The sequence below is a fragment of the Sceloporus undulatus genome, unplaced genomic scaffold (assembly GCF_019175285.1).
Source record: "Sceloporus undulatus isolate JIND9_A2432 ecotype Alabama unplaced genomic scaffold, SceUnd_v1.1 scaffold_22, whole genome shotgun sequence".
Lineage (NCBI taxonomy): Eukaryota > Metazoa > Chordata > Lepidosauria > Squamata > Phrynosomatidae > Sceloporus > Sceloporus undulatus.
Window position 1 is genome coordinate 673,406 of NW_024802944.1, and position 14,180 is coordinate 687,585.

The following is a 14,180-nucleotide window of genomic DNA, read 5'->3' on the forward strand; positions in this document are numbered from 1 at the left end:
TGGGAATATTTACAGCTCCACAGAGAATATTTCCCTCAAGCATTTGTTCAGTAAATGAACATCGACAGAAAGGTCTTGCTCTTACTTATGAGCAGCGATGTGCTGATTTCTGGAATCATTGTTTCCAGTTATTGGGCAGGTTTTATAGCTTTTCACAAAAGTGTTCTGAGTATGATCTGTTGCCCAGAGATCTGAGTATTGTGTGCATAACATTTATGAAAGAATAAAAGTGCCATGTTTCTGCTTCTTTTTTGTTTCATTCAGAAATATTGTGATACCCCTTTCCCAACATGCCATGTGTTGCAGGAAGCTTTGTTCAGTGAGAAAACAAGGGGTACTTCACATTTTATGGGAAAGTCACACTGTAGTTTACCATAGTATGAATCCACAGTGCCCTTCTGCATTTATTTCATTTCATTTCATTTTTATTCCATCTTCATCTAGCATGGGGCTCAAGGTAGCTTACAATGAATTAAAACACAGCTAAAATCTTATTGTACAATAAATGAAAAAAAATTGAGTTGTTGTATAAAAGCTGAAACAAATAAATGAAGAATTCAGTTAAAAGCACACATATTTAAAACAGTAACAGCTGTTTGACAGTGGAATATGCTGCCTTGGAGTGTGTGGAGTCTCCTCCTTTGGAAGTTTTTAAACAGAGGCTGAATAGTCATCTGTTGGGGGTGCTTTGATTCTGTGTTCCTGCATGGCAGGGGATTGGACTGGATGGCCCTTGATGTCTTTTCCAGCTCTATGATTCTATGATTCTAAGAGCTGTATGACTCTCATTCTTCAGAGTGATAAGGAGTAAAACCTTCTCATGTGGCTGAGGGATATGCCACCATAGTCCTATGGGTGTGTCCAAGTGTAAACAGGGGCCAGATTCTAACTATTCTTGAGGAAATTCAAGGTTCCTGATTAAGATTTTTTAAAAAAACTTTAAACATATCATAGACTAGTGATCCCTTCAAACAGAGGAAGCCTCCATGCAGAGTGCAGGCAAATGTTGTTGGTGGTGTTAACTCCCCTCAAGTCACTCTCGACCATGGTGCCCTGTGGATGAAACATCTCCAAGACTCCCTGTCCTCCACTGCTCCGCTTAGGTCCTGTAACCTCACATCCTTGTTCTCCTTGATAAGTCCATCCATCTAGCATGTGACCTTCCTCTCTTTCTATTTCTCTTCACCTTTCCTAGCACTATTGCTGTTTTCCAGTGAGTTCTCCCTTCTCCTGATGTGCCAGAAATATGAAAGCCTTAGTTTTGTCATCTTGTCTTCCAGGGATATCTCTGACTTGATCTGTTCCAGGACCCATTTGTTTGTCTTTTAGGCTGTCCACGGGTGTGTCTTCAGCACTCTTCTCCAGCACCACATCTCAAATGCATTGATTTTCTTCCTATCCCCTTTCTTCAGTGTCCAGCTCTCACATGTATACATAGTAATAGGGAATACAATGGTTTGTGCAATTCTAACTTTTGTTCTCAGTTGTATATCTACATTTTAGGATCTTATCTAGTTCTTTCATAGCCACTCTTCCTATTTTTAATCTTCTGATTTCTTGGCTGCAGTCCCCATTTCTATAAATGTTGGATCTCACGTATGAGAACTCTTTCACGACTTCTATTTCTTCACTGTCTAGCAAGTTTATCACACTAGCGAGATTCCACGGGAAAATGGGAGTTAAACTAGATTTAAAACCAAAGAAAACCCAGAAATGCCCAAAGTTTATGATACGACATCACAGTTAACGTGAAATAACATGAAGTTAATCTGAACGCAAAGCAGAGAAAACCAGTAGCTTTTTATTTTCAGAACAACCCAAAAGTAAATAAAGCTGTCATTTTTCTCTGCTTTGTGTTCAGATTAACTTTGCATTATTTCACTTGGGCAGTCCCCTAGTGTGATAAACTAACTAAATTTGCAAGTTTGGTTTAAGTTTGTATGTACTTTAAATCACTTTTAACTCCCATTTCCCCAGCAATAGGCCTGCCTTTGCACTTTTTTCCTTGATTTTTCTTAGTCTTTTATGTACATAAGGGCATAACCTAAACAGAGAAGTTAGAAACATAGCACTCTTTTTTGCACTGATCCTTTCACATTCTTTTGACTTGTATACAGCTAGCTGCTGTATAAATAATTGCTACCTAAAAGTATTTACAGTACAATACTTAGTACCATTACTGGGCAATATATTTAAGAGGAATTTTTTGTATGTTAGACGTATTCACACCAACGTGTATGTGTTTTTAAAAGCAGTTACATCAGTTATCTAAATGTTTGGGCTATATATCGAAAACACCATCAATTTCTCCCAAATGACTGATTAAATGAGTCGTTGTAGATAGAACTGCCTCTTTAAGTGTCATGCTTGAACAGATACAACAACAATAACAATAACAACAACAATGGGACCCTCAGGATTGTAGACTACAAGATATTCTTATATTTAAACCCTTGACACATCATTGCTCAACCAAACCCTTCCTTAAACCTGAGCTAGCCAATGTTTGATATTTTCCATAAGTCTAAAATGACCTGAAAGCACACAACAAAAACAATATTGGGGCCTTTGTGGAAGTATAAGGAAGAACTCAATTGCCCATTTTGAGCTTTAAGCTGCTTCTTATTTTGAAAAAAAGTCTAAGTATTTAAAGCAAACATTTGTTTCAGTTCAGATACTACTGCTATGGAGAATACAGTGAATTATATTGATAATTGATCTTTGGCAACATTAATCAGATACGATGGATGGATAATTTGGGTTTATTCAAGAGCATTAAGAGCCATGCAGCTGAGAGAAGATTTGTCCCATGTTAAGGAATGGCAATTTATGGGAAACAGGGATCTCTTAGGAAAGCAATTCAATTCCACATGGTGGGATGTGGGTAGGAAGTCTCAGGTTTTTTGTTCACAGGGACACTGCAAGATCACACATGTCTTTCTAGTCCAGAATTCTTTTCAAATAGTTGCCAACAAGATGCCTATGGGAAGCCTACAAGATGGACTTAAGAGCACTAGTGTTCCCATTCATTCATGAATTAATTCATTGAATTTTTACCCCCATTTTTCTCCTTGCGTGGGGCCCAAAGTGGTTTATAATAATTTAAAACTGTGGTCCTGATATCAGTATTTAACTCATCATAAGATGAACCCCTATTCCCTAAACTGCCTTTTAAATGAGCATGAGCACCTCCATTTTGTCTTGGATTAAGTTTTAATTGGCTCACCCTCATCCAGTGCATTACTGAAAGCAGACACTAGTTTTGTACAAAAGCAATTTCCTTGGAGTTAGGTTTGGAGAAATAGAATTGGGTACTGGTGACACCAAATGGGAGACCGAAAGAAGCATGATTGGGGTTCACACCCCTGCATGCTTCTCCCATCAGTAAATTGTCATGGAGGTGTTGGGGCTCACTTCTCCCCTGAGTAAAGCATCCTTGGAGCTGCCATTTAGTAATAACAGGATCTTCTGTTATTGCTAAATAGAGGCTCCATGGTGATTTACTGACAGCAGAAGTAAGCCCAAACACCCTCATGACAATTTACTGACAGGAAAAGTGCATGGTGTGTGTGAACTTTGATCGTGCTTCTTTCATGATTTCTGGTGATTTCATTGTGATTTACACATGGTAAACCTCCTGTGTGATAAAGTCCCAGGCCTGAAACTAAATTGGAATAGATCTTGTTAATTTGTTTCATTCAGGATCCCATGGACTTAAGAGACCACCACATGCTTTACAGGCTTGTCCAAAACAGGGAGATTGGAGATTGACCAATTATTGTCCACTATGTTGAGTTTCAAGGAGGATTTTTGTCAGTTATGGCCTCATCTCATCCTCTGTTAGGTAGGACAGAAACCTGCCTTCCTCCAGTGAGGTATTCAGAATTCCACTGACACATGCCCCCTATCCCCCTCTAGCTATCTTAAGAGCCAGAAAGGGCACAGCTCCAGTACACATATGGTGGCTCTCACATCTCCAAGGATCCTGTCCACATCCTCAGGTTGCACAGAGTGAAGTGTATCCTATTAACATACGACAATCAGAAGCCAAGCTTGCATTCACTGGACCTGTGGTAACTTTAGCATCCAAAAGTAATTTTTTCAACAAGGTGTTGTGGAAATTCTTCACAGCAGGCTGCTGAGTGGTCTATATGTTGTTCTTGTGGGGTGAAGCATAAACAGCCTATAACCATTCAAGACAGCTCTGCTGAGTGTCAGTGTGGAGACACAATGGTAGCAGAAAAGAAAGATTTCTTCACTGCTGCCACCAGCATGGCATATGCTTTCCAGTGAGTTCTGGCCCATGTTTGACTGGACTCTTGCTGAATCTTCTGCCATTGTCACTCTAGTCTCTACCTCACTTGTTTGATTACCAGCACCACTCCCTATCAGATAAGTTCAGTTTGCTCAAGGCTAAATGCCAGAAATGTTGTCTTCCTGGCTTGTTATGTAAATGAACCTGAATAGCCTTTGACAATGGCAAGTAATTGGAGCGGCCCATGCACCCCCCTCTTCAAGGTAACTGTTCGAGGTAAAGGCTTGAACCTCCTTTTGTCTAACGGTAAAAGGGAATTTAAAAATTAATAATAAATCAAAATTACTCTGAGCCCCCTTTCTCGTAATACATCCCAATTATTACTCTGGATTTAAAGCTTCCCTCCCTAGACACGACTGATTGGAGTTGAAGTTTGTTGTTCCACCAGACAGACATGGCTGAACATAGCACAGAGTGGTAATGGAATGTAAAAAATCAGTGTCTTCCCAGAGAAGAGGAACTATTGCAGGTGTATTGAAATGTTGAATAACGATGAACTCATACAAAAAAATTGACATTCGATGTAATGATTTATTGATATACAGTATATACAAACACTTTTCATTGACGCATATTCCAGCCATGACAGTATTTCATAGCCATTTCATAAGTATAAAATTTATGAATTAAAATATGTCACAAAGGCATCTCTTATTCCCTCCCCCAATTTCCTCTCATCATCATCACTGATGTAACGTCGTGGGTCTATAACAAATGTCTCTGGAGAAGTGTTCCTCCCATTTAGAACCTCCCCATTGGTTTCAGTAATGTTGTGGAGAATGCCACCAGCAAGAATTGCTGATGGTAAGTTATCCACTGTGAGATTGAGCCCGCACTGCAGGGCACGAAATCTCGACTTCAATCTCCCAAAGCTTCTCTCCACGATACAACGTGCTTTTGACAGTCTTCTGTTGTACACCCCCTCCCTTTTGCTGTGTCCCACCTTGAAAGGGATCAGCAAGAAAGGTTTTATCGGGTAACCACTGTCTCCAAGCAGAATTGGGCCAACTCATTTTCCAGCAATAGTCACAGTCGGACGCCCGGGTACATAAATTCCAGCCTTCAGTGCATGATAAATGGGGGATTCTTTCAGGAGGAACGTATCGTGATTGGACCCAGCGAACCCGGTGAAAAGGTCCAAAAAAATTCCGTTATGATCACATGTCGCCTGCAGAATCATGGATTGCGTTTGCTTCCGTTTGATGTACTGCGCGCCCTCATGAGCAGGTGCAATTATAGGAATATGACAGCCGTCTATCGCCCCAACCACCTGTGGAAATCCTAGCCGCTCAAAACCAGCCATTACCTAGGGGTGAAACATTAGAAAACATTGTGTCAGTCAGTTACCGTTGAACAGTTACAAAGTAGATGAATGCGGTGATACATTCCAAGCTCCAAAGCAAAATGTGAGGAAGGGGTAATTTCCCTTCCTATTTGTCATCGCTTTCAATGATGCTTGCGAAGAAGGAAGGATGGCTTCTATCCCTCCTATTTTCCTCTTTCATAATTACCTCACACTGAGTTAACCTGCACCTGTAGAAAGTTAGGTCCATACCTTTTAGTTTATCCTGCTATCCATCCAGCCAGCCAGCCAGCCAGCCAGACAGCTATCTCTCTCTTTCTCTCTCAATCCATCTTTCTTTCCTTGCATCTATCTATCTATCTATCTATCTATCTATCCATTCCTTCCATCCCCCTCTTGTTCCTTCCCCCCTCCTCTCTCTCTCTCTCTCTCTCTCTCTCCCTCCAATTGCAATGGAAGTTAACAAATAAAAAAGTAATATCTGGAAACAGCCTACAAAAATCAAAGAGGTAAAATAAATACAAAACCTTTCTGTGGTCTCCAAGGTAGACAGCTCTACGGAGTAGATGTGTCCCCATGCAAAGGAAGACATGAATTATTGCCCTGTAAGCAGTAGACTTGCCCACTCCAAAAAATGTAGCTACTGTTGCATAAGATTCTTTATGGGCAAGGTACATGACGGCCATGGCAATTTGCTTTTCCACAGGGACTGCCTTACGTAGCCTTGTGTCTCTTCGGGTAAGATGAGGACGCAGCTCCTTAACAAGCATATTAAAAATCGCGCGAGGCATTCTGAAAGTCCGTTTCCACATCTCATCAGACCAGACAGTTCTGGCAAAAACATTCCAGTGAACATCAGATTTGGGGTAAATCCACCACCTTCTAGCCATGGGCTGAATGCTCAATTGGGAATTATGATAGTAGAAACGAAGCATGCCATTAAGATCTTCAAGATGTGCAAGCATATCTTCATCATATTCTCCATTTTCAAATGTGGACATGATTATTTCCCGTTGCTCCATCAAGTGATGCAAAAGCAAGCAAATCAGAGAGAAAAAATTATGAAACTCGCCTAGAGGATCCATGGCTGTGTGAAGGAGGAGAACAGTGGAGCGAAGCGGGAGAACTTGTAAGGCTCAAAAGCTTTTGACGTTTCAGAAAATCGCAGCCTGATTGGTCCTTTCAAAAAAAAGGCGCAAAACACAAGGGGAAATGCTAACGGACGGACAAATGGGAACGACTGGAGACTTACATCGATTTAAATTACCCCGGTTAAAAACTACGTCACTACTAGGTCATTTGATTGACAACCACGAAACCGGTTTAAATCCTACATTATACACCGATTTATGTCTTAAATGGGGACGATCAGCGACATTAAAATCGATTTATAGTGATAAATGGGAACGAAAAATACAGCGATTCGGAAAGCGGGGTAAATAGCGTGGTATTTTAAAACGGATTAAATACAAGCGGTTTATTCTATAGCGATTTAAAACTTAAGTGGGAATGCCCCCTCAGATTCGTAAGTCTCCTGCGGCAGGCCATTTTAAATAATTCACCATGCCTGGGGAGGCTCTGAGTCATAGTGAATCTAAATCACACTAGGTGCTGATCTGTCCATGACAATGGAACTATGGAAAGTTCTTCCACACCTAGATCTCCATCATTCAACCCATCACAGAAAACTAAGTCTGGATTGGGACCAGCAAAACAGGTGGTGCCAGATATTATTTGGGAAGAACCAATGGCCATCATAAATGACATGAATTCCTGACCACTCCAGAGAGGTCTGTACATGGATATGCATAACAGTGTAACAAGTTGAGGAGACTTTAATGCCACTGCCAAGACCAACTGAGCCAAATCAGAAAGGGAGACTGTGGCGCTTCAGATTGAGCAGCACACTATTGTGTCCCACCCACCCACCTTTAAGTACACTGACTCAAACCCTGCAGACTAAGGGTAGAACACAAAAGAGATAGGTGAAGGAGATGAAATCCCAATAGCCCACTGCAACTTCACCTCTGCTCCCCAACTCTCACCTGCTGCTGTAAGAGAACTCAGGTAGATACAAGTGGGAAAGGTTAACCCCACATATACACTTCATCCATCCAGGTCTCCATATTGCAAGCCAGCTGAGCATGTTCATCCAGGATCAAGTACTGGATCATAGGTGTGTTTACGTTTACCAACATGGCATTAATCAGCAATATTTTCAGCCTATTGCCAAGGCTATCCATGCTACTTGAAGAGGGCAACAGTTTGAAATCAAACAATACCCTGTGTGGATCCCCCTCTCCCACGATGATAGCACTGTCTTCTGTTAATGATGGATGGTGATAGCACACTACCTCTCATGTTCCCCACCAACTGATACTGAAAGGTATACTGAGTGGATGTAATATATAGCCAGAAATGACTAGCAACCATCAAAGTTACTTCAATTTTCCCACATTTTTAACCTCTCGTATCTTTGCAGAAGTGATTCAACCCTCTCCTATTTTCCTATCTTTTCAATGCTCCAGAATCATCACAAAAATGACTTAGATAGCACCCTCCCTTTTTAGCATTAGCAAGTACATTTCTATACCGCTTATCAGTGCACTTAAGCACTCCCTAAGCAGTTTACAATGTGTAAGCTAATTGTCCCCAGCAAGCTGGGCACTCATTTTAGTGACTTCAGAAAGATGTAAGCCTGAGTCAAGCTTGAGCCCTTGGCTGGTATTGAACTCGTAAACTTGTAGTTTGTGAGTAAGTGGCTGCAGTACAGCCATTTAACCACTGTGTCACCAGGGCTCCTTTTTCAAGTTGTTAAAATATTCTTGGTGAGTTATGGTAGCCCTTCTTCTTCTAGCAACTTTTCTTTGGAATTTCAGTTTGAAAATCAACACTGCAACTTGGATGGCAACCAAAAACACTTTGTCATATTTTAAGGCCTCTGCCATGATGTTTGAATGACTTATGACTGTCAAAAACATAGATGCATCCATTTCTGTCATTATAGATATATTTAATGTGGAGCCCAAAAGGTTGAGATAGAGTCTTGGGTTCCAGGGGGGGCTACTGCACTCAAACAATAGCCAAACATTCTGATTTTCCTGTGACCAAGGGAAATCCACCAGAGAACATAAGCTCAGCACTCATGTATGACCTTTGGAGTCCTGCCATAAATCATTCAGTTCACACAATTACTTCACATTGCACAGAGGTGACATTTTCTTGTCACAGTGCTGTGTACAATCTAAAGCAAAAGCCGCAGTTCATTTTCACAATTAGAAATGACCACTTAACTGTGATTGTCCCACACCGAACCCTTGTTGAGCTTGTGTGATGCAATGTCCCAGATTAGTTGAGTGGTCAATGATCAGATACGTAGGTGCCGAAAGCCCTATCAATTATCAATCATTTATTCAGATTGTTGGCTTTTGAACCCATACCACTAACACAGCTGGTCTCAGAATTACTGTTGGAGTCCCCCAGACTCTTAGTTCTGGGGGACTTCAACATCCCCCTTAAGACCAGCTTAACAGGTGCAGCTCGGGAGTTCATGGAAACCATGACTAACATGGGCCTATCCCAATTGGTCGCTGGGCCCACACATTGTGCAGGTCATACACTCGATGTGGTCTTTAGTACCGAACAGGAATATTCGTGGGCAGAGGTTATTAAAACCACCGCCTTGTCATGGACGGATCATTTCCTGGTCAAGACGGAAGAGCCTCTATCTGCCCCTCTGGGGATGGTGGACCCATTAGAATGGTCCGCCCTCGAAGGCTAATGGAACCAATTGGATTCCAAAAAGCCTTGGAGGGTTTAATGGTTGGAAATGCCGGTGACCCTGTTGAAGCTCTGGTTAACACTTGGAACACTGACATTACCAGGGCTATCGACACGATCACTCCCAAGCGTCCTTGCCAACCCACTCTTAACCGGAAGCCATGGTATACACCAGAGCTTTGGGAAATGAAGCGAATTGGCCAACGACTAGAGCGCATCTGGCGAAAAACTCGACTCTTATCTGACAAGACTCACCATAGGAACTTTCTTTGGTCTTATCGGGAGGCAATATGTGCAGCGAAGAGACGTTTCTGCTCTGCACGTATTGCGTCTGCAGAGTCCCGTCCAGCAGAGCTGTTTAGGGTAGTAAGGGAACTGACGCAGGTACCCCCTGCGCAGAACCCTTTACTTAACCCAACAACGGCCTGCTGTGATGCGTTTAACAACTTCTTTGCAGATAAAATTTCTCAGATAAGAGCTGATTTAGACGCCAGTATTGTAACAGAAACAATGGACGAGGTGTCCAGCGATTCCGTTAATGAGATTGTACTGGATCAGCTTCAATCTGTGAGTACCGATGACGTGGACAAGCTCCCTGGTAGAGTGAGGAAAACAATTTGCTCTCTCAACCCTTGCCCATCATGGCTGGCCGTCCGGTGGGGAATGCACTGAGGAAGTTCCTTACGGATATCGTCAATGCATCCTTCAGGGAAGGACATATTCCATCTTGTCTGAAGGAAGCAGCTGTTAGGCCGCTTCTGAAAAAACCTTCCCTGGACCCCCTGGATATGAACAACTATAGGCCAGTCTCTTTGCTACCATTCTTGAGCAAGGTAATCGAGAGGGCAGTTGCTTTTCAACTCCAAGCTGTCTTGGATGAAACCGATTATCTAGACGCATTTCAAACTGGCTTCAGGACAGGCTTTGGGGTTGAGACTGCCATGGTTGCCTTGACCGACGATCTGCGTCTGAGTATCGACAGGGGCAGTGTGACCCTGTTGGTGCTTTTAGACCTCTCAGCGGCTTTTGATACGATAGATCATGGCATCCTCTTGGATCGTCTGAGGGGGCTGGGAATTGGAGGCACTGCATTGCAGTGGTTCCGTTCCTTTCTCTCAGGTAGATCCCAGAGGGTGCTGCTCGGGGACAGTTGCTCCAGTAAAAGGGAGCTCACCTGTGGGGTTCCACAGGGTGCTATTCTGTCCCCCATGTTATTTAACATCTATATGAAGCTGCTGGGTGAGATTATTTGGAGTTATGGAGCTGGGTGTTATCAGTACGCCGATGACACCCAAATCTATTTCTCCATGCCTCGTTCGTCGGCCTTGAATTCTGATGGCGTCTCCTCTCTCAATGAATGTCTTTGGGCAGTAATGGGCTGGATGAGGAAAAACAGATTGAGGCTGAATCCAGACAAAATGGAAGTGCTCACGGTAGCGGCCCCGAAACCAAGAATTGGGTTGCAACCTCCAGTCCTGGACAGGGTCACACTCTCCGTCAAGGACTGCGTTCACAATCTGGGGGTGCTCCTTGACTTGTCACTCCTGATGTTGAACCAGGTAAATGCGACAGTCAGGAGCGCCTATTATCAGCTTTGGCTGATACGCCAGCTGCGCCCTTTTCTGGAAGTAAAGGATCTTGAGACTGTTGTGCACGCGCTGGTAACCTCACATCTGGACTTCTGTAATGCGCTCTACATGGGGCTACCCTCGTGCTTGGTCCGGAAACTGCAACTAGTACAGAATATGGCAGCCAGAGTAATTTCTGGAACATCCAGGAGGGACCATATTACCCCGGTTCTAAAGTCCCTCCACTGGCTGCCCATTAGCTTCCGGACCCAGTACAAGGTGTTGGTTATCACCTTTAAAGCCCTAAATGGCTTGGGTCCAAGCTATCTCCGGGACCGCCTTCTCCCCTACAATCCTCCCCGCGCACTCCTCTCCTCTGGGAGAGGCCTACTTCAGCCACAAACATCTAGGCTTTCGACTACCTCCCAGAGGGCATTTTCCATCGTCGCCCCCAGACTGTGGAACGGCCTGCCGGATGAGATCTGTCTACTTACATCCTTAGACAGCTTTAAAAAGGCTGTTAAGACAGATCTCTTCCGGCAGGCCTTCCCGGAATAGAGAACCTGGCCTTAGAAAAACGTCTGGGAAAGATACTGCTGCTACCACTGGTTGCTTGTTGGTATGATGTTGTTGACCTTTTGGTCAGTTTTTAACTTGTATGTTTGTTTGTTGTTGTTTTTTGTTCTGTTTTTTAAATATTGCATTGAATTTAATACTTTTTTAAGGAGGGGAGGGTACCAGGGATTTTATATGTTTTGTATTTTTAACTTTGTTAGCTGCCCTGATTGTTCTCAGAGGGGCGGAATACAAATAATAATAATAATAATAATAATAATAATTATTATTATTATTATTATTATTATTATTATTATTATTATTATTATACCAACACCTGTATAAAGCCTGAACAGAAATGCATGGCCCAGAACTTCTGGTGCTATGTCTATGGTTTGAGAAAAGCTGCAATAGACAAGGGAGTCACTTATATGAACTTTACCACAAATGGCTTCAGCCAGGGGCAAGTGGGATGCAGTAGTAAGTGAATGATATGGTGCAGCAGAGATGACAAGTCAATATGTGGGACAAAGTAGAAATGTTGAGGTGACAAGCATAGGGATAAGAAAAAAAGAAATTATTGAAAGAAATACTGCTCTTTCCCCTAAAAAAAATCCCCATTTGTCTACCTTGTTGTTTTGCATGACCCAGACGTGTAGTTCACTACTACTCCTGTTTTACAGTTTATAGATTATAGATTCTGGGTAGAAAAGATTAAGAACATAAGGAAATATAGATATTTGCTCCATGCACCTGTAAGAGGGTGGTTATCAGACAGGGCTGCCAGGTGAAATAAGGGACATGAGTAGCACCACCTGCTGAAATTTCCTTTTCTACACAACCATTAAAGGGACAGGAATCCTATCCTTTATTTCACTTGGTAATCTTTGTTTTAGACAGAAATAAATGTTTAAAGGTTTAAGACATCATTGATAAGGAGATGATTGGGTGATTTGTGAGAGATTATTATGAGTCTGCCATAACTATCTCATCAGGGATACTACAACTAACCTATTTATTCTGCCCATCCACATGATGGTAATCAATGTGTCCATGGATTTACACAGCATGAGAGTTCATAGAGGAAGCACTTCATAGATTTTAGAGAGGTAATTCTTCCCAGTAAGACGTAAGTGGAATATTCCTATTTAAAGTAAGAAAGATGTGGAATATTTTAATCCAGGTTTTTTGTTAGACCAGGTGCTAACTTTGCAGGGTTCTGCAAATGACTCTCCTTTCCCCTCCACTCCAAACAAATAACTTTTTAATGCACCTGTCATTTCAAACGTCAGACCCAAGACAGGGTCAAGCTTGGAGCGAAATCAGTCTGCTCTTTCTTTGACCTACCATTCATCACTGCATTTATCCACAACACAGGCACCCCAGCTGGCTCCCGGGTTAAAAAATACACACGCGCACACACTACAATCTGACTAGTTCTAGATGGATCCCATTTCTCTGTTTCAGTGACTTTATTAATAGTGCTCTGAGAAAGCAAGCCAGGGTCCTGATGGACAGCTTTGTACCAGTGTTAACTCACAAAGGGAAAAAAAAACAGAAAATCCCAGTGCCGGTCAGAATGCTGGAGGGTAAATATGGATTTGAACCACTGAACAGATAAAGTTATTGCATGAGATTCTGTTTCTCCGAAGCCTAGTTTTGTGTATGTGTGTTCATATGAGTAGTGCTTTGAGAAAGCATAATACAGATCAGTAAAGAATACAAATTAGCAGCCCTTCTTTCCTAATCCATACCAACACCTAAAATATTGCTACAGAAAGTGCATGGTTTTGTTTTTGTTTGCCAATGCAAAATGCAATAGGTACATTATCTGGTGACACAAGACAGCAATCCTAAACAAACTGCTTCCAGTTTCTGAGAACAATTCAAGATTCTATTGTTGACCTACAAAGATCTAAATGGACTTGGTCCAGGACTTCTGAAAAACTAACTGCTCTCATATGAAATTTCCCAAGATTTGTGATCCTTAATGAAGCCTGTTGCAAGTCCCATCAGATTGGACTGAAGAGTACATGAACCAGAGCCTCTCTTTTACCATCATTTCAATTACAGGTATGCAAACTTTCAATATTCTGTCTGGTCCTTTGGTTTTAAAACTGGCTTTTCATGGACACTTGAAATCTGCAAAGTAAGGAAGAAAGACTATTCGAGCAATTACCATCCAGTCATCCTCATGTCAGTACCAGGAAAGGGTCTATAACAGAACACTGAACAGCAATTAAAAAGAAGGCCATGACTGTTAAGAGCCAACATAGATTTCTCAAAAACGTGGTAATCTTAAGTCTTTTTAAAAAGAGATATAAGCTTGATAGATGGAGGAAATGCTATTTTATTTATTTGAATGGTTTCTATCCCACCTTTCTCCAGCAATGGGCTTCAAGGTTGGGGGGAGACGCAGTATATCTTGTTTCAATAAGACTTTTAACAAAGTGCTCCATAATATTCCTGGTAAATGTGGGCTACATGATGCTTCTGTCAGGTGCACTTGTAGATGGTTAATGGAGCAAAATCATAGACTGCTCACCAATAGTTCTTCATTACACTGGAGAGAAGTGAAAAATGGGGTGCTGTTCTTTCTTGGGCCTTGTGTTTTTCAACATGATTGTTAATGAATTGGATGAAGAAATAGATTTTTGTT

At 42.0% G+C, this 14,180-nt stretch overlaps 2 long non-coding RNA genes across 2 annotated transcripts in view; one reads left to right on the forward strand and one right to left on the reverse strand.

Moving 5' to 3' along the window:
* The window catches only part of LOC121917514, a 28,470-nt gene that overhangs the window by 1,272 nt on the left and 13,018 nt on the right, over nucleotides 1–14,180 (forward strand). The window lies entirely within an intron of this gene.
* On the reverse strand, nucleotides 4,827–6,269 carry LOC121917515. Its single transcript, XR_006101051.1, has 2 exons — nucleotides 6,146–6,269; nucleotides 4,827–5,621 (listed from the first exon to the last, which is right to left on the reverse strand). It is a non-coding gene; the product is annotated as an uncharacterized LOC121917515 (long non-coding RNA).